This window comes from Falco biarmicus, chromosome 12, assembly GCF_023638135.1.
Source record: "Falco biarmicus isolate bFalBia1 chromosome 12, bFalBia1.pri, whole genome shotgun sequence".
Taxonomy (NCBI): domain Eukaryota; kingdom Metazoa; phylum Chordata; class Aves; order Falconiformes; family Falconidae; genus Falco; species Falco biarmicus.
In genome coordinates this window covers 27583644-27603367 of record NC_079299.1, presented here as the reverse complement: position 1 = coordinate 27603367, position 19724 = coordinate 27583644, and the positions used below count along the sequence as shown (strand labels likewise).

General features: G+C 47.3%; 1 protein-coding gene across 3 annotated transcripts in view; it reads right to left on the bottom strand.

Moving 5' to 3' along the window:
- The window catches only part of PAK5 (p21 (RAC1) activated kinase 5), a 92153-nt gene extending 83120 nt beyond the window's left edge, over positions 1–9033 (bottom strand). For all 3 annotated transcript variants that reach the window (XM_056357616.1, XM_056357617.1, XM_056357619.1), the window contains exon 1: positions 8892–9033. The gene's annotated coding sequence lies outside the window, so the exon portion shown is untranslated. The remainder of the gene's footprint in view (positions 1–8891) is intronic.
- Positions 9034–19724: the final 10691 nt, after the last annotated feature.

Below are 19724 nucleotides of genomic sequence, written 5' to 3'. Positions count from 1 at the left end.
TCATGTTAGACAGTCCCAGGCGTCTGTTGCACTGGTCATGTCCAAATTCAGACAGGATTGCCCAAGCAGCAGCCCTGGCTTTAACTTGAGCTCATTATAGCAAACCTTTCTCTCAGAAGGAAGCAGCCCTGCTGGCTGGTGGCATAGTCCATCCTCCTCTCCCCCAAAAGAGGGGAAAAATCCATTTATCTTTAGTCTGTTAAGCGATTGTAAGTCACCGTTCAGCTGGCAAAGCTCTGAATCAGTGTTTAAATTATTTACCTCAAGCCTTGTATTTCTCAAATACTTGAAAAAGTCCTACTTCCCCTCCCCGTGAATCCTGACAGAGCCAAGAGCTGGTCCTCAAAGAGGCTGTGTAGAGAAAGCACAGATGTGGGATAGATGTGGCATTTTTGGTAATTTTGGTATTTTATCTCCAATACAATGAAAAAGGAGGGACACTCCTGTGTCCACAATAAAAGCCTTGCCTCCGTAAAGCATTTCTCTTGCTTCCCAGGACAAGGACTTGACTCTCACCTTATTCAAGTGAAGGTTTCTTCTGTCTCACCCATAGGAATAAATTCTCCATGGCATACCAGACACGTGGTCTTGCACGTGTTTCCCCTGAGCAGTCTTTAGGGTACATATTATGCCATCTGCTTTAAGCTGAGCCCTGTCATCAATACCCAATTTTGGCACGAGAGCTACTGGCAATAACTACTTTTATTCATTGCCAAGCCCTCCCTGACTTGCAGTGGGACTGGGCTCTTTCCACTGAGCCACACAAGTGTGGTTACAGACATCCACACACAGAATTTTTCTAATTTGTTTGCTTTTCTACTTCTCATCCTTCATTTACTGTCCTAAAAATGTCAGAACAGACAGCAAGAACTTAAAAGGCAATCACCACCTGCAACCATCATAGCAACATTAAACTATTTTGGCAGCCAGGCCTCTCTCAACACATGCTTATGGGGCCTATATCTTTCATGCTGGGAAGATGGAATATATTCCCTGGCTTTAGACTGCATCACTTCAAGCTCCTGCATAAAACATGGGAACACCCAGAGATTTCCTAGAGCAGGTGATGGCTTCGATTGCAGCCATCACCTTGCCACTGGACCACTTTCCAGTAACACACTAAACTTTATGTTCCCAGCATAAAATCCCCGCAACATTGCTTCCCCAAACCTTGCTGGCACACCCTATGGTGCAGATGATGCCTCCCTACCAGCCACCCCACTAACAGCACCACGCTCCACAAGCAACTCTTCCGTTAACACTTCAGTCTCAGCTGCAGCTCACCCTTTGATTATTCTTTCCCTGTGACACAAAGCAAATACAAAGAAGTTTTACTATTTGGAAAAGGAGTTCAGCACAAGCAACAGAGACACAACGTAATGTAGATTATTCTTTCCTGCATGCTTCAAAATCTGGGATAGAGGCACAGCTCAGGGCACATCTACTTTGTGCTCATATTGCTCTCAGAAAAACCTTACCTCTTCAGCCTAGAAAATCACCCCTTTCTACAAAATACAAAACCAAATATCCTCCAAAGCCTAGGAGAAATGCAGCAAATGCGTTGCCTTTGGTGTCTTCACGTTCAAGGCAGAGACAAGTTTAAGAGATTTAAACCCAGGTTTCTGTTGCAAAGGCACAATTTGCTTAAACATTTTTTTTCCCCAACTATTCTGACATCTTTCTTACATTTCATGAAGAGTTCAGTAGGAATCCTTTTGAACCGTACCTCATTTCTACGTCCTTCAGTTGTATCTTAAGAGTTCTTCTGTGATTAGTGTGTAGAAGATTAATGAAAAATCTTCTAAATGTATTTATTTATGTGGCCCAAACAGCCCAATGAGGCATTAAACGTTGTTTTCATAATCCTGTAAAGCACCAAAAGCCTCCTGGGACACATCAAGCCTCTTCAGCTCAGGACCAGATAGTTCTGTACCTTCAGGGAGAAAAAATAAAACACCTGAAAGTGCTTTTCAGAAGCAATTATCATAATCCCTCCTGTTACCCAGAGGGAAGCAGTGGCACACAGCGGTTAAATAACTTCTTGGAGATGGCTCAGTGAGCAGCAGAGCCCGGATTAGAGCCACTGTGCCGCCTGATTTCCAGCCCCATGTTCAGACCAGTGCCTTAAATAGCTGCAGTGCAAGTAACGAGCTGTGCCCTCTATGCATGTGTCTAACTTGGGAAATGGGAAAGCTGGAGTTTAACTTAACGATACAAAAGTTTCTACTGAGAAACCCAGAAAAGAAATCTTACATTTTAACAATTATCACCTAAAGAACCTTTCTGAAGGCAGAGGGGAAAGCTGCTGTGCAGACGTTAACTGCCACCAGTTCGGGAAGAGTGAATTATTCACACACAGCAGAGCACGTTGCAATAAAAGGTTTAGAGGGGCTATCACCAGGATCCTCCTTGTGGCATTTATTCGTTCCGGTTTTTGTGTGCTGGCATTTCTTTGGTTCTCTCCTTTGTCACCAGGGCTCTCTCCATGCTTCCCTTTCTGGAGTACCGTAACTGCTAGGAAAACGACTAAACTTTTGCTAAGGGAGGGACTTAAGTGATATTGCACATTTTTATTTATATTGTTATTTTGAATTACTATGTATTTCTATGGTCAGATCTGACACATGTGGGTTTCCTCCACCAGAGGTGACTGTATGTCTACTTCCACTATTCCCTTACCTACAGCTGCAGCATCTCTCCACTTTCTCAGCTGCCTCCAGCAGGGACCAAAAATATAAAACACAGAAAAAAATAAAATCTCTATTGCTATTTTTTGCATCCAAGTTCTTTGCCTTAAACCTATTTTTGGAATAGCATCTTTGTTTAGCAAAATCAAAACTCCCACCCCTGAGACACTGGAGCAGCATGTCCTGCTGCAGGCAGAGCTGTTCGCTAGCGGCAAACTCTTAACTGCAGAACTAGCACACAGAGCAAAGCCAGGATAGCCCAGAAGAAAAATGATGGGAGCTGGGATTTCACTTTTGCTCTCCATCACGGCGTGCCCCAGAGCAAGTCAAGCCACTCCTCTCCCACACACTTTAGCCAGCTTCGCACTGGCACACGGCATATGCACAAACAGGATGGATGCACCTTTCGCCATAAGCTCCCTAAGGTGAAAACACATCTTACTACATGTCCTTACAGCCTCCAGCCCTACTAGAACCCAAATTTTGGTGGTTTGTAAGATAAAAGTATTAATTGGTATATACAGCTCATGTTTTAATAACAGCTGTGCTTAGGGGATAAGAAAGGTCAGAAATAGGAAACAGCAGCCCAGCCTGTAAAAGAAGAAACGCTAAACTTGATGTACACATTTTTGTTTTGCTGGTTTGGTTTTAAAAGATACTCAAGCTGTCTGCTCTGAAATGTAATTATATCTTTGTACTTCCACCAGATGCACCTTCCAAAAGTGATAGCACTCATACACAGCCCAGAAAAAAAAAAAAGTTGGAAAAGATGCAAAATAGCTGACTTCATATGTCGTGGCTGGCTCTGCACGACACAACAGCAGCACGCACTTCTCATGTCACTGCACTCACAGGCACTACTCGGAAAGGGATAATCCTAGAACCTTTAAGGCACAAAACTTGGCTCAAAGCCGACATTTTGTGCCAGGACTGAAAGACGGCTGCTTCTAAGAGGCATGGCTAAACCACACAAAAGCCAACTGCTGCGACAGGTCTTAGCCAGAAAGCCCCAGCCAGAGCCCTGCCTTGGAGTTGTTTCTCTCCAGGGTAGGAGGGGGAAAAAAAAGAAGAAAGGAGGGGGGAAAAAAAAGAAGAAAGGAGGGGGGAAAAAAAAGAAGAAAGGAGGGGGGAAAAAAAAGAAGAAAGGAGGGGGGAAAAAAAAGAAGAAAGGAGGGGGGAAAAAAAAGAAGAAAGGAGGGGGGAAAAAAAAGAAGAAAGGAGGGGGGAAAAAAAAGAAGAAAGGAGGGGGGAAAAAAAAGAAGAAAGGAGGGGGGAAAAAAAAGAAGAAAGGAGGGGGGAAAAAAAAGAAGAAAGGAGGGGGGAAAAAAAAGAAGAAAGGAGGGGGGAAAAAAAAGAAGAAAGGAGGGGGGAAAAAAAAGAAGAAAGGAGGGGGGAAAAAAAAGAAGAAAGGAGGAAAAAAAAGAAGAAAGGAGGAAAAAAAAGAAGAAAGGAGGAAAAAAAAGAAGAAAGGAGGAAAAAAAAGAAGAAAGGAGGAAAAAAAAGAAGAAAGGAGGAAAAAAAAGAAGAAAGGAGGAAAAAAAAGAAGAAAGGAGGAAAAAAAAGAAGAAAGGAGGAAAAAAAAGAAGAAAGGAGGAAAAAAAAGAAGAAAGGAGGAAAAAAAAGAAGAAAGGAGGAAAAAAAAGAAGAAAGGAGGAAAAAAAAGAAGAAAGGAGGAAAAAAAAGAAGAAAGGAGGAAAAAAAAGAAGAAAGGAGGAAAAAAAAGAAGAAAGGAGGAAAAAAAAGAAGAAAGGAGGAAAAAAAAGAAGAAAGGAGGAAAAAAAAGAAGAAAGGAGGAAAAAAAAGAAGAAAGGAGGAAAAAAAAGAAGAAAGGAGGAAAAAAAAGAAGAAAGGAGGAAAAAAAAGAAGAAAGGAGGAAAAAAAAGAAGAAAGGAGGAAAAAAAAGAAGAAAGGAGGAAAAAAAAGAAGAAAGGAGGAAAAAAAAGAAGAAAGGAGGAAAAAAAAGAAGAAAGGAGGAAAAAAAAGAAGAAAGGAGGAAAAAAAAGAAGAAAGGAGGAAAAAAAAGAAGAAAGGAGGAAAAAAAAGAAGAAAGGAGGAAAAAAAAGAAGAAAGGAGGAAAAAAAAGAAGAAAGGAGGAAAAAAAAGAAGAAAGGAGGAAAAAAAAGAAGAAAGGAGGAAAAAAAAGAAGAAAGGAGGAAAAAAAAGAAGAAAGGAGGAAAAAAGAAAAAAGGCTAAACATTTATTTTGATAGAAAATATTTTGTTTTCTTGGTTGTGGGGACAGCCCTCCAAAGGCAATACCGAGCCCTGCTGGGCTTGGTGACAGACAGGCTGGAACACCAGCACTTAGAGCAAGTCCCCAGTGAGTCCCTGTGGCCTAAGTGATTAAAGGCTTAATTAGAGTTACCTGAACATTAAATATCATTAGAGTGCAGTGAAGTTTGCTCTAAGGGGGGTTGGTTACCTTTTAAATGGCCTCATAACTAACTGGGTTTTGTGCACAGTCATTAATATTTTTGAAACATTCCAGTTTTCAGCTTTCTTCCTTTGATAATGAAGCCAACGCAGTTGTGCTGCGCATCAGGCAGCACTCTGACACACCTCATCGCCAGCCAAAGCTGAATTTAATGGGGGGAAGTCTTAAAAATATCAAGCTTTGTGTCTAGAAAGAAGGAAGATACCCTATGAAGTTCCTACTGAGAGAGAGACAAACCCTTGTCAGACACCCGAGAAGCTACAAAGGAGGACACCGTAAGAACTGAGGCTCTATTGGTTGTGTCACCCATTTTCTGAGCAAATAGTTGTATAAAACACCATTCATGCTTCAAATTGCTATTGGGAGCAGTAAGATCATATGGAAATGTTTAATAGGTTAGAATTAACGGGGAAAAATAGTTGAAAGATGGTCTGAAGCATTTGCCCTCCAGGTGTGAGGGACATCAACCACATGAAGTTTCTGCCATGGTGTTTCTGGTTTTACCTGCCTGCAGTCACCGACCATCCCACCTTCATGGCAGAGGGTTCACCAAAACCTGAGGAAGCCTGGCCAAACCCGGCAGCAGACCCCACAGACCAACTCCACTCACTTCAGCGAGAAGCAAAGCAGAGACAGACCCAGAAACACCTCCAGGATGGCCAAACAGCATCACAATTCAGAGACGCGAACACCAGGAACAGGATAACCCCAAGAGGTATTTAAGCAAGAGTTTGTGGGGGGGGTTCAGCTTTATGCATATTTCAGAAACTCTTCAACTGCTGGTACCCACAAACACCTGTTAGCAGTTTCAACACATGCCAAGTGGCAGGCTTCTGTTTGTAGCTTTTGTAAAGTAAACCGGTAAAACCGGAGTGAATTTATGTATTTGAACAAGTAGATGCCAAACACTTTAGATTCTTAATTGGAGCAGCTTCAAAGGAGTAATTGGATTTAAGTGTCAAATGTGTGATCCGAAAGGAAGAGCAGAGATGCAGGCACTCTTCAGCTCTGGTTTTCTTCTTCTTTTTTCTACACCTTCCTGAAACAGCATAGTACCCCTGACAGGTCTGTGCCAGTGCCACTTCTTGGGCTTCAGCCACGTGAGCTGGCATCCTCCTTGAACTCAGCTTTAAACCCCAATTATGTGCCCCAACTGATGTCAAACAGAACAGTTTGCCTCCTGTATTTCAGTAGCAAATCTGGGGTCACAGGTGATGCCAATGAGGTAAGGCAAAACTCCTAACTGTTGTTAACTAGCACCATGGGGCATTTGTTCTGATTGACAGCAGGTGTTGACACTAACAAGCAAATTTCTTGCAAAGCATTTTACTTTCAAAATATTAGTTTTTGAGGTAGTAGTTGCCAAAATAAATTCCTTTGGCAAATAATAATTGGGACATAAAATGTTTAGCAAGAACTTTGCTTGCTACACATTTCCATTTCAGAATCAGCCACCGGGATGCTGAGATTTCACTGAAATCCACACATTCACCTACTGTGAGTATTCATGATTGATGAAGATGTCTGGGGGGGGAGGGAAATAAAAGCCACAGGGAAGCAAATACGGGTGCCAAAGTAACAAGGGAATCGAATGAGCAATGGGATTTATTAGGTCTAGGTCTGCAGGGGGTTGCCAAGGGGATTTGCTGATGGCTTACAACAGGCTTCTCCGCAACAGGACTGCCACAGTCTCCTATACATGCCATCGCTTCTCTGCGCAGACAGGACTCCTCTGAAGCCCTCTGCTAAGTACGGTTTAACAGTCACTACAGCTGAATGACACACATGCACGCAGTGACCAGTAAAGACTCACTTTCTCAGAATAAGGCTAAAAAGCTTCTGCACAAAGGGGAGGCAGGACTATGGCAGATGGGTCTAAAAATCTTCTGATGAAAATTAATCTCTACTAGAAAGTGCAGTTTCACCTGGATCAAAACCATCTGGAGAAGTGTTTTAAGTAGGAGAAAGAAGGAAGTTTAGCTTCAATACTCCCAACATAACAGCGAGTCTTCATCTCAGTTCAAATCATTGTTTTATTCAGTTTATCTCCAACTAATACATTTGATGGCACAGAAGAAAAAAATCCACACTGAACAAAGACCTTCCATCAACGTGAAACAAGCTGTAACTGAAAAACCATAATTAAATGACAGAAACAGCCAGGAAAGCAAACTGCAATGAGTAACTCCCAAGGCTTTACCCAGCCCAGCAGCAGCTCCAAAACCAGTGCCCTGCCCCACACTGCCCAGGTCCCTCATCCACACCTGCAAACAGGGAGAGCAGCTGCTCATCATGAGGTGATCAATTCGTTAGCAACTGCCAGGCAGCACAAACAGCAACACTTCGGCACGAAGAAAGGAGCTACGCAAAGGGCCATTTTGCAAACCTCAAACTGGAACAGAAAAGCTTCTAGAGCTTCTGCTTAGCCTCGCTCCCGGTGGGGGGGCAGATGGCCAAGGAGCCCCACAAGCAGCACTAAACCCACCTTCAGCATCAGAAACACCATCCTGAGCAGACAGCCAGAGCAATTCCCCAACACTTCCAGATGCATCCTCCACGCAACAAGAGGTCCATCCCCACCAGCAGCAGTGATGCTCACAGCCATCAACAGCGGCTTTTGCACAAGGCAAGGGAGCGCGGCTCCCTACTTTAGCTCTAAGCAGCGTTATTTAAAGTTTCACGGTACAATAAAAGCAATAAATTAGGAGCGATGATCCCCTAAATGCTGTCTAGGCAGCACGAACCACAGCGATCTCTCTAAACACAGGTACCAACTCTCTACATTCATTTTGCAAATGCTAAAGCATCTAAAAAAAATTGTAAAATGAAGGGAAAGGCTACCAGCAGGGTGGTCTCAGGGCTGGCCCTTCTGGAGTTTGTGGGAATTCTATTCTAAATGGCAACGACAACCTATTTGGTCTAACATGGAACGTTTGGGAAGAAAAAATATTTCCATTGTTTCTTTACATTAACAGAGGGTTGGCGTGTAACAAAGAGGAAGAAAGGCTGCCTGCACGCTGCTGGCGGGCTGGTAAGAAATCTGAGGGTCTGATCGATACCAAGAAGAAGAAAACCCCCAGCTCTGCTGTGAGGCTCGAGTGCTACCCGAGCGCGGCAGTCACTGCGCAGCTCCTTTTCTTTAGCCACGAAGATCGGAGGCTAATGAACGCCAAAAGAAGGGAGTCGACCGCAGGCATTTCTGACCCTTGAGATGTTAAAAAAAAAAAAAAAAAAAAAAAAAAAGGCAGCACGAGCAGAGGTGTATAGGCACATGCATGAGCGTTGCCAGCAGCGGCTGTACAACCCGCTGGGCACCTGCTTGCTGGGCGAAGCCCTCAGAGCACACGATATTCCCTGAAAGTTGGGAGCAACTTCTCGTGGAAAAAAACCCGACAAAACATCAAAATGCCTTTAAAAAAAAAATAAAAGCCATTGTTGTAGGCACCCCCAGCAAGGTATTTAAAGGAAAGCAGCCCACGCCGCCCCCTCGGAAGACCTGCCGGCGAGGAGCCCGGGAACCGCCGGCTCCCCCGGCGCCAGCCTCCCGCAGCGGCTCTGCCCGCCCGGCACAGGTGGCGGGGGGATGCCCGGCCCCCGCCTTTGTCTCCCGGCCGCTGCCGTCCAGCTCCGGCCCCGCCGCGCCGGGCACCGGCCGCCAGCACGGGCGGGCGGCACCTGGGTCCCCGGGAGCGCCGCGCCCGCCCGCGGCCCCGCAAGGTCGAGCCTCCGCGCCGCTGCCGCGCCCCCCGCGCCCCGCTCCGCCGCCCCTACCTCGGCCGCCGCCGTCACGCCGCCCCCAGCGCCATGTTCCCGCGCCGGCTACATCCGGGCCGCGGCCCCGCTCCCCTCCGCGCCGGCCGCCCCGCACGGCCCCTCACGGCGCGGCCCGCAGGTGCCGCCGCCCGCGCGCCGAGCCAGGGCGGGGCACGGCTCCGCCCCCGCGCGGGCTGGGCCGCCAGCAGCGCCCGCCCCGCCCCGCCCCGCCCGGCGCGTGCGTGCCGCGGTAGCGCGGGCTGCGCGGGCCCGCTCCGGCGCGAGGAGCAGCAGCTGCGCCCCGGCCCTCAACGGCCGCCCCGGCGCCGCGCGCCCGCCAGCCCGCGCCGAGCCTGCACCCGCCCGCCCGCTCCTGCAGCAGCCGGTGCACCGACGCGCCAACTTGTGCGCCCGGCCGTGCGTGCGCCACCCCGCACACCCGCCCACGCGTGCACTCGCCCGTCCAGCCATGCCACAATGCGCCCCTGCGCCCACCCGCCCATGCGTGCACCAGCCCACCAACCCACCCGGCCATTCGACCACCGATGCAACTGCCTGTGCAGGCACCGACCCACACACCCATGCATGCACCCACCCACCCATGCATGCCCCAACTTGCGCACCCACCCATGCATACACCAACCCATGCTCCCAGTCACCCACCCACGCACTTCCTCCTGCACTTGGACCTCACTCATTTGCACACATATACAGACACATATATATATGTTTTATACAAACTGTGCCAACAGGCTTTGTTACCTACAAGCCCTCTCCGAGCGGTGCCCAGGCACTGGGAACAACCCGGCTAAGGCGAGCAGTGGAAGGAAGCAACCAGGGGAGTACAACAGCTGAACCCCCTATATCCCGTGTAATTCAGGTGTCTGACCGCCCGCAGTTTGTGCCTGCCTCCAAAAGCTGCTCTGAGCCTGCATTTTTACAGAACGTTCCATCAGAAAGATTAAGACTGCCTTTAATAAATGTCCGTATTGCTCCTCCCACGTGCGAAATCAGGAGGGAGACGATGGTGTGTGCTCGTGGGTGACCATAAACCATCCCCACCAGGGAACACCGAGCACCAGCACAAAGTGCTTCTCGGAGGCACCTGCTGCAGAAGATCCCCGAGAAGAAAAAACCTAAAGGTACTTTCTAGTCTCTTTGATGCACGTTTGCATTAAAACGTGCCCCCTATGGCGGGAGCAGAGAGGATACCACGGGGGTGGCTTGAAGATAAGGGTCTGCACTGGAGCTGCGTGGGGCAGCCGTGCTGGCATGGGCAGAGGGTGGTGCAAAGGCTGCAGCTCTCCCGGTGCCCACCTGCTCACCTGAGCTCTCAGGCTTCTGCATGGACGACAACCCCTACATCAACGACAACAAAAAAAGTCCATCAGAAATGTGCCCTTCCATTGCCCAGAATGTTTGCTTCTACCTTCTTTTCTTTACTCTCCACTCAGCCACTGCTCTTCCTGCTGCTGCGAGACGGAACGATGAGTGGAGCTCCCTTTGGCCCCAGCAGCACGCGGTGCTGGGTGTTTGCCAGGACAGCAAAGCGCCTGCTCCGGCCTCAAAACCCGCACACGGTGGCAGTGGGCAGCACTGCCACGGGAAGGGGCACTCTCCTTGCTAGGAAGGAGACCGGGCACGACCAAATGCAGTCAAAAATACAGCATAAAGCTCTTCAGAAGCCCTGGAGCATAATTTTGATCCCCTAAATGTGAAATTCAGAGGCAGGCTGGTGCGGGCCACCCTGAGTGGGTGCTGCTGTTGAACCTGGTTTCCATTGGTTTGCGGTGGGTTTTGTGGCCGGAAGCATCATTTGAAATCAGCAGCCGCTGAAGGACTTTCAGCCCCCTCAAAACCAAACCCCCTAAGCCAGGCAAAAACTTTAACTTCAAGAAAAAAAACCCACAACTTGGGCTTAGACCTCACAGCAAGCTGAAGCCTTTCCCTGGTGCATCAGGCTAGAAATACCGTGGGACGAGGCGGTGGAGGTTCCCCCGCTCTGTGTCAGCATGAGTGACATGTGTCTGTAACACAAGGTGTTGCATGTCACATCTTGGCATGGTGCATATGGCTTCCGGCAGGGGAAAGAAAAGCAATCAAGCCTTTGCCGTTTTGTCTTTAGGCTCAGACGTGACTTGGAGGAAATTGCCTTGGTGAATTGGCAGAAGGGGCTGACAAGCGCCGAGCTGCAGCGTTGGGAGAGAGGCACCGCACCCCTGCAAGGGCGTCGAGGGGGAGAGGTAGCGATAATCCCCCCGCATCCCGCGGGGTGCTGGGAGAAGGGGTGGCAGAGGGGTTCAGTAACATGAATCAGCTGAGCCTCGTGCTGAAGGGCACATCCATCAGCGTTGGAAAACCCCATCCTGGGAAAACCCATCTCATCCCAGAGAGCTCCAGACTCTGTCGTGATGGTTGAAGCCAACAAGAAACCAGGTATCTGACTGGGATGTTGTTCTCCAGTAAGGTCAACGGAACTACCTGAAGGAGGAACTTGACTATTTAATCCCTTCAAGATGAAAAATAGATGTATATATGCAGATGTATAGCCCAAAGGTTTTCCAAAAAGGTTTGTTTTGCTTTTGGCTTATTCTTACACACAATGCTATGAATCAGAATCATGGCCCCTCCGCTCATCATAGCGCTGGGCTGGACTTGATGCAAATGAAAGGAGGATGAAGATGCAGAATGTCCTTTTCCCAGAAAACCAAGCATAGGGTTATTTTTTTTTATTTATTTACCTACATTATTTGTTTAAAATTCAATAATTTTAAGTGTAAACTGAATCAATGGCACTGAACATTATGGCTTACATTGTAATATTATAATAAATAGAAATAAACCCCTACAAATTTTAGATGAAGTCAAGCCACTGCAGTGACTGAACTATTTGCTGCACCAGCTGGATCAGGAGGTTCTTGAGACTCTAAGTCCATTATATACAATCCTGTTTCTCCTTGGGATGCACAGAAAGATGTTCTTCCCAAAAGCTCAAATCTGAGAAAACTATCAGGGACTGAAACCAACGCGAGAATGGGCAATTGCACTTTCCCCCGTGTGAGTCTTTATAATGATTTGGTGATTAGAAATAGCCCTGCTTGCTGTCATGAGGTAGTATTTCCCATGTTCAAAACGTCCATTTCATATGCAACACAAGTTTTGGTAACTGTATTCTTCCCCTTACCCCATCTATCCATCATATTTAAGGATTATCATGTGATTTAGATTAGAGCACAGTAACTAATGTATGTTCCTCACTCTGCTCTGCAGAGCACCTTGACAGAAATTAACATTAAAATTAGTAATGTAGTAGAGGCACCCATCGGCAGTTCGGCGCATAAAATGAAAAATGTTAACTAAGTTAGACTTAACATACAGATTCTTAAATAAATATGTTAATAGCGTACCCTGATCATAAGTGCAAAAAGCACACTAGGCTTCAACGAGGAAGAATCGGTTGTTCGTTAGGAAAGTAATTAAAAAGTACAAATGAAGAACAAGGTTAATTTAAATAATAAATTCTGTGTTTCCTGCTAGCTCATTTAAATCATGATGAAAATTGTTGATTAAAGTCCCTCATTTAAATCAGTGCCCCTTAATGAGAGTGTAAGCCTATGAACAAAAGCCCGTAATAGTAATAAAAGACTCTTCAGAGAAGAAATAGCTTTCACAAGAATGCTGCCAGGCCTGGAAGAACATCATCCTTCCTCTGCAGAAAGAAATACACCTCGCCAAGCTAAGCAATTTTTCTCCCCTAAGCTCTTAACCCCATAAAAATAGCAGGAATAGGGCCATAAGTCATCAGATATTCACAGCCACGTTACGTAAGTACGACTGAACTTGTGATCCTTTTCGCTAACTGTTGGAGCGGAAGATGAAGTATTGCTGGAATAATTTAAAAGACAGGTCTGAATTCCCGAAATATTGCAGACAAACATCCTGGCCAGCTATTCATCTCGGCGGCCAGCAGCCTTTCGGGGGCTGCGAGCGGTTGCACAGGGAGGAGGGCTGAAGGGTGCTGCGTGGAGCAGGACCGTGCCACCCCAAGCACCACGCTGCTCCCATGTAGCCCCTGGACGTTTTCCAAAATGCTGTTTAAGGGCCACATCTCTGGTACCAGAGCAGTTACTCTTGTAACTACACCTCAGATCTCCTCTAAACTTAAGATGTCTTTGTTTTCCTTATCCATCAAAACCTGAGCACGAAAGCATTTGTAATGAATTTATAGCAAATGTAGAAAACCGCATTTCACTGAGGGCTGTACACATTTCAGCAGCCTGTACAGGTATTTAGACGTCTGCTGGCCACTGGAGCGGGCTCTTCCCTCTGCTCCTATAATCCACATCACTTCCTAGTCCTCTTGACTCCAAGGAATTCGGGATCGCTCCCTGCAGAGCGCATCAGTACACCCCCACGGTCCCTCTCTCCATTTGCCATACACCCCACAGCACCCACTCTCCGTCCCCACGTGCGAGTGCTCCTGCCGCGCTCCCAGCTCCCCGGCTCAAGCTGGGGGTCTCCCAGACAGAGAGTTCTGCCCTTCCTGGAAGTGTACCGTGGGATGAAAGCTTGAAGGCACAACCTTCACTGCACCAGGATCAGTCACCAGGAGACAAAGAAAACAGATACCCAACCTCATCAAGGTAGTTTTAACATTGTTGTGTATTTCTGAGGTGTGATTTCTGGAACGCCTGGTATTGCTGCTGCCAGTATATTGTTCAATGAACAAAAGACACACAAAGATCTATAACTGGGGATATTTCCTGTTGATTTGCTCAGACCTGTCCTCACACACCTGATTCTTTCCCTTCAACTCCTAATTCCGAAGGCAGCGATGGGCCGAATCCTGCAACGCAGAGCACGAGATGCCCTGCGGCTTGCATCCTCCCAGGATGCTGGTTGCAGGACATCACTGCCCCAACTCCAGGGATAACCATGGGACTTGCAGGGGCTTCAGTTCTGCAGTGTGCCCTGAGCATGGTCCTGTCTTGACCGAAATGACGACAGTGTCGAGGCTGTATCAGGCTCTGATCCCTGTTGCCACCTGCCAGGGCACAGAGCCCGCAGGTCCCAGCATCTGACACAGGAGCCCTGCCGTGTCTTACCAGTGGGTGCTGAGCAGATACCGTTTCAGGGACTTCTTGGCCTCTATGATAAAGCTACAGGGATCCAAGGACACATTTATTTGCTCCTTCCCCTCAGCATTTTGCAAAAGCCGTATTACACCTTTGTGTCACGCTGCCCTGTAAATTTGCTTCCAAAAGGCTGCCTTGTTTCTTCAAAGAGCGTTTCCAGTGCTTAGCAAGATCTCTCACAGCCCTTGACTTTGCAGCTGGCAAAGTTTACAACATGTTTACAATACTCTGCATAATTTGGCTATGAGATAATGTATAGTATAGTCCTTCAGTGGTGCACAGTGGGAGAAGAGCAAGTGAAAAAAAAAAAAAAAGGTGATGCAAAGCCAAGAAAAACAGATGGTAGCAAGCTCTCCATGGGGCAAGAATGAGTAAATAACTGCAGTTTATTTTTTTTCTGAGGAAAAATATATTGTCAAATCAATAACACAGTTTTTAGGAAATGCAAACTAGATCGAATGTGCATTTTTTCAGTATTAAACAATGGCACTTCATCAGGACCGATGGTCTGTACTGCACGTGTTTGCCTAAATGAAACAGAGAGAAGTAAAAATAACATTGCTCTGAAAAGTTCTCGTTTGACCTCAAGGTTAAATTTCACACTTCCTGGGAAGTTCTGCTACAGATAATGATCTAAATCATTCAGGCATAAATCAGAACGCTCCAGCAGTTACCATGCTGTTTAGCAGTGTTGTATCTTTGACAATCTAAGTCAGGGCTGCGAATCTTAGAGAGCAGAACTTCTAGATTTTTATGGAAACTTTCCTGGGCCTGCTATTAGGGCCACAGGAAACTATATTTACTTAATACATCTGTGCACACTTCTCAAATGATGAATTGATCCCCTTTTTGGAACACATCAGGTCAAGCTAGAGAGGGAAAAGGGGACGCTTGAAAATAGCCAAAATTACAAATACTGTCTTCCAGCAAAAGTTTTGAGCGCTTTTTACATTACCCAGAGGAAGCCAAGCAACATATGGGATGCATGAAAGTTGCTCTCTGCAAATCTGTCAATCCATTTTAGTGACGCCATGCATCAACCCCAGCTCTGCTATTAAGGCAGGCCTCCCCGCGTCGGGGCTGCCAACTGGCCCGCACTCAGCTATTCACCGTGAGACAGACCCTCTCCTGCTACACCAACCTACGGGCCCGAAGAGCAAAAAGCTGCAAGGCGTCAAATCTCACGTGCTCTTGCTCTGTAGCCATGGTACAAAAACAATCTCTGTAGCATCGCTGATGCTTATTTGGTCGCCCACTGACAGTGGTGGGTGAGAGAGCAGAAGGCATCACAGGCTGGAAGAAACTGCAGGCTCTGATAGAGGGCGATCACCTCTGGATGCAGTGGCTGTGGAAGAGGGCTGTGTGCTCAAGCCTTCCAAGTTGGGTCCTCTGGGCTGTGCCTGGGGATGGTGGGTTTGGCACTAACACAGAACGGACCCTGTTTCTGTGGAGATCTCATGGTGAAGCTCCCCAAGGAGTTACATCTGCTCCAGCACTTTGGGTAGAGGCAGCCACAACCCCAAAGCGGAGAATGACCAACCATCAGATCTGAAGTCCCGGAGCACCATCACTCAACAGCACTTTGAAAATATTGGTCCTTCCTCAGACGCATGAGATGGGGAGGCCCCTTTTCATTTCTGTTTCAGAAGATCTGTACTCATGGAGTTGGCTGACTGTAAAACTTTTCCCATGCCTTTTCCCAGCATGTCAATAAATCAAAGTGCTTGAGGTATTTCTTGGAAGCCAGAAGCCAGCAGAGGCGATGAGAAGGAATAGTCACCTCTTCATCCTACTGCTTTTCCAGAGGCAGTGAATGCTCAGTTATCATGCCCACACACTGATGATAATGTTTTCATCCAAGCTCCATTTTCTATTCTGCCCATATGAATTTGAAGAGCAAAGTCACTGCTGTCGTCTTAGTTTTTCTCTCTTTCTGCTGACAGCAGAACCTGAGCTCCTTCTCCAAACCACACACTCCTAAGTTCTGGCACCGATCGCTTTTGCTGTGTAAAGGGAACCCTCTCTCTAAAAACCAAAGTCTTGCTTACAAACTGATGAGCCCACAGATGAGCCTCCCAGCTGCCAGAAGCCCTTCCTCCCCACCCAGCAGGTACCAAGTGCTCCTCCCTCTAACAGCAACTCCAAAAGAAAAGCAGGCCCCAGGGATGTCCAGGGAGCCATCCAGAATTCCAGCAGTGCCCTCGGGCTCACACACCTGTGCGAGCTGCCGTGAAGTCAGCAGGGTCAGCGGTGGCTCCGTTCGAAACTGGTCATGTTTCAAAGAGACGTGAGCTGTCAGAAGAGGCAATCACTGGGAACGCCTCCAGCTCCAGCCCCAAGCTGCAAACTAAATTACTTGCTTTTGTTAGAGCATATGGCCAAATCCTGAGTCCCACATGTGTTTTAATGCCAAGAGTGACTATTAGTTTGGCATCCTATGTGGCAAAGAAGCCAGCAGGAGTTTTGCCCAATGGAGAAGAGGGGTGGAAGCACTGCCATTTCAGTTTGTTCTACGTTTCCTGGCCACCGCCGTGTCCCTGGATTAGTCCAGCTCTTGCCGTGCTCTGCTGTCACCAGTCCCTTCATCTGAGAGAATGTGTTTCTGCACCTGACCCTTATATTGCAGGCTGCGAAAGACGGCATTAAAAGTACTTTGTAACCCAAAGCATTTTTTGAATTACAAACAGGGTTTTTTGCAGCAAATTCCAGGTAGGCTGATACTGTAATGTATTGCAATCACCTGGCAGAATATTTTTCTATAGCTCCTTTACAAGTATCAGTACCCGACCTATATTCTCTCTCTCATACTTAAGCCTCCAAAATTATACTGATCAAAGCAACCTGCATTTATATACTGATGTGCTCCTGCATTCAAGAGATTTGCCAAGTGCTAAGTATAAGGTTTCTCACTGTAGTCAAAATCAAATTCAAATTCCAGCTGCCTCTCTGCTAATATGCAGCAAAGGTTTAGCAGTACAAAGCCGTGTTTGCAGAATCAGACACCGAAGATGATTAAATTAAACTGAAAAGGGAATTTGTACAAACCCGAAATTAGTTTGCTGAAGATACCAGCATTTATTTCCTTCTTCTGACAGACGGGGCCACCTCGTGACCTTTAGTGATCAGAGCAAACAGGACAGCGGCTTTGCCAAGACTGCCCTCCCCTCCTTCCCCAACAGCATGCTGACTTAAAAATCAGCTTCAGCCTGTGCTGAAGCCCTGTGCAGGGCGGGGGGGTTGCAGCGTGCTCAAACCAGTGCGGCAGGGTCGCAGAGACCCCACACGCAGGCTGTGATCCATCTCCTCCCTCTCAGTGGGATGCTCTCCAGCAGACCTGAAGCATTGGGACCTGAAGAACAACTCTTGGGCTTGGTGGTCTGTTTTCAAAGCAAAGGATTGTCCACTCTCTGGGAAAAGACACTGATTTGATCAAGATGGAAAACCCAGGAAGGTACCTGCAGTTGGCAGGATGCGTTGATGAGATCCTGAGTGCAGGCAGGAGCAGGAAGACATCGCAGGGACAGGCAGGTGGCTATTTCCTTGGCATTGCTAATCTGGCTTTTTTAAAGCAGCACTGAAATTCCCAATGTATAAAAATTCCTCACTATGACTATAGCAAGATAGATGGAGAGATTTAAAGCATATGGCAGCAATAGAAAGTTGTTTATCTTCTCTCTCCCACTCTTCCCCATTAGCTGTTATTCTTGGGCATTATCTCCTCTGAGCGCTCTGTACAATTATGTTGATGGCCACATGCAAGAGATGGAAAACAACCTGCTGCAAACAGAGATTTGTCTTAGCTATTACGTACACACACACAGAGGTTTGCCAAGACACCTTGTCCTCTCCCTGCAGCCCTTCTGCTGATACCACTCCGGGTCTCCTCTGAGCACAGATGGAGAATAGCACCAGGTTGTTGCCGTTCTTGCCTCGCTAACGTCAGTCGACCTGATTTAGAAACCAGACTGAGACCACTACTCATGTTTGGTGTATGTTACAAACCGGTGCTGGTCCTCAGAGACTTACACACAGTCAATTTTCAACAACAGAAAGGATTTTTCAGCCTTTAAGAGGCTTGGATTAACATGGCTTCTTGGCAACATTCAAATTGAAAGGATAAATTTTAGGAGCAGGCATTCCAGAGCAGTGGCACAGTCTCTAGCAAAATAGCCACTATCCAAATCCAATGCAATATGACACAGCACAGGAGGGAGGGGGAAAAAGGCCAGTAACCCCACAGTTGTGCAGGTTTGCCAGTGAGGAGCTTGTGGTACCTCGGCCCAGCAGCATCCAAGCACGGGAATGGGTGTCCTGCTGATGGAGCATCCTCTGCCAGAAAGTACCTGGGGTGTTCCTCTGCCATGCTCCATGGGTGGATGTGCCCATACAGTTTCAGCAGAGCAGAGTCCCCTGAGACTGGGCATTGACGGCATGCTAACAGAAATCACCCTCTGCATTGGCTTGGCTGAGCAGGTGCAAAGGAGGGAGAGGAGGAAACACAAACTCTCAGTTCAGCAAGGAATGGCAAAGGGAGAATTCAGGGATCAGATCTTTTGAGTTATTTATTTAATACCTTAAAGAGGATCTGAGCTGAAACAGTTTGTCCAGTGTGAAGTCACACAGCAATTTATTAGAAAATCAGGATAACTCCCTACCCTTCTGCAGTCTGTTCTGCTGACTTAAGCAACAGGGCATCAGGCTCTTGGTAGCTCTGGCATTACACTTTCCACTGCCCTAGTACTTCATCAGTCCCGTCTCTCTCAAAAGATGGATTCATACAGAAGTAGGAGAGGGCTTTAAACTGACCTTTCCCCAGCCAGGAGAGCACCAGGGGGATGACAAAGACGTGCAAGAAGAGGATCCAGAGGGTCTGAAAACTGAGAGCAAAGGCCTATACAAAGGGGACTGATTTGACTGTAGGAGATGATCACATCAGACTTGAAAGCCCAGGTGACTGATGAGCCACACTTGCATGGCTGGGGTAGTGCAGCACCAGCCCCATCACAGGGCAGTATGCAAAGAAGTGATTCAATATTGCCCAAAGGGAACTTTTAAAGAATGCAACCAAGAAGGCAATGTGCAGCAGGGCCCAAAGCTCCAGTTCCCAAACCCGCCTGCCCGTCTCTGCTGACCTCACCACCCAGCTCGGCTGGGCCTGGCCGTCACCATGGGGCGCAGGGCATGCTCTGGCATGCATCGGGCATGCCACCATCCTTTCTTTTGACTATGGAAGATGTGCAAAAGGTGCAAGGTTTGCTGCCAGAAAATCCTGTCTGAATAAATAATGCACTTTTAAATTTGAAATGGTGAACCTGTCGGGGAGCTGATCCTCACTTGGTTTGAGGCAACTGTCTCCCACCGGATAAACGCACACATCACTGAGTCCACGTGCCACAGCAGCAATACCTGAGGGCAGTTGGAAAAGCCAACATGGTCCATTTCTCCTGCAGGATCTCCCATGGGGAATATGCCTTGGCAAGGATAAATGCTTCACTTGTACTATATCTGTGCAGAAATCCCATGGTTTAGGGATTGGGTTTCAAATAACCAAGAAAGTAGTCACACCTTGCTGAAAAGGCTGGGTTTGGCATACTCAGGGAAAAGCAAAGCATGGTCCTGCTCCCTGGCAGCATGAGCCACTGTAAGTGAAAAATGAGGGCTACACTGCCACAAACTCTGGTTTCAAGGTGGTGTGGTTTAATTCCAGCTGGCTACT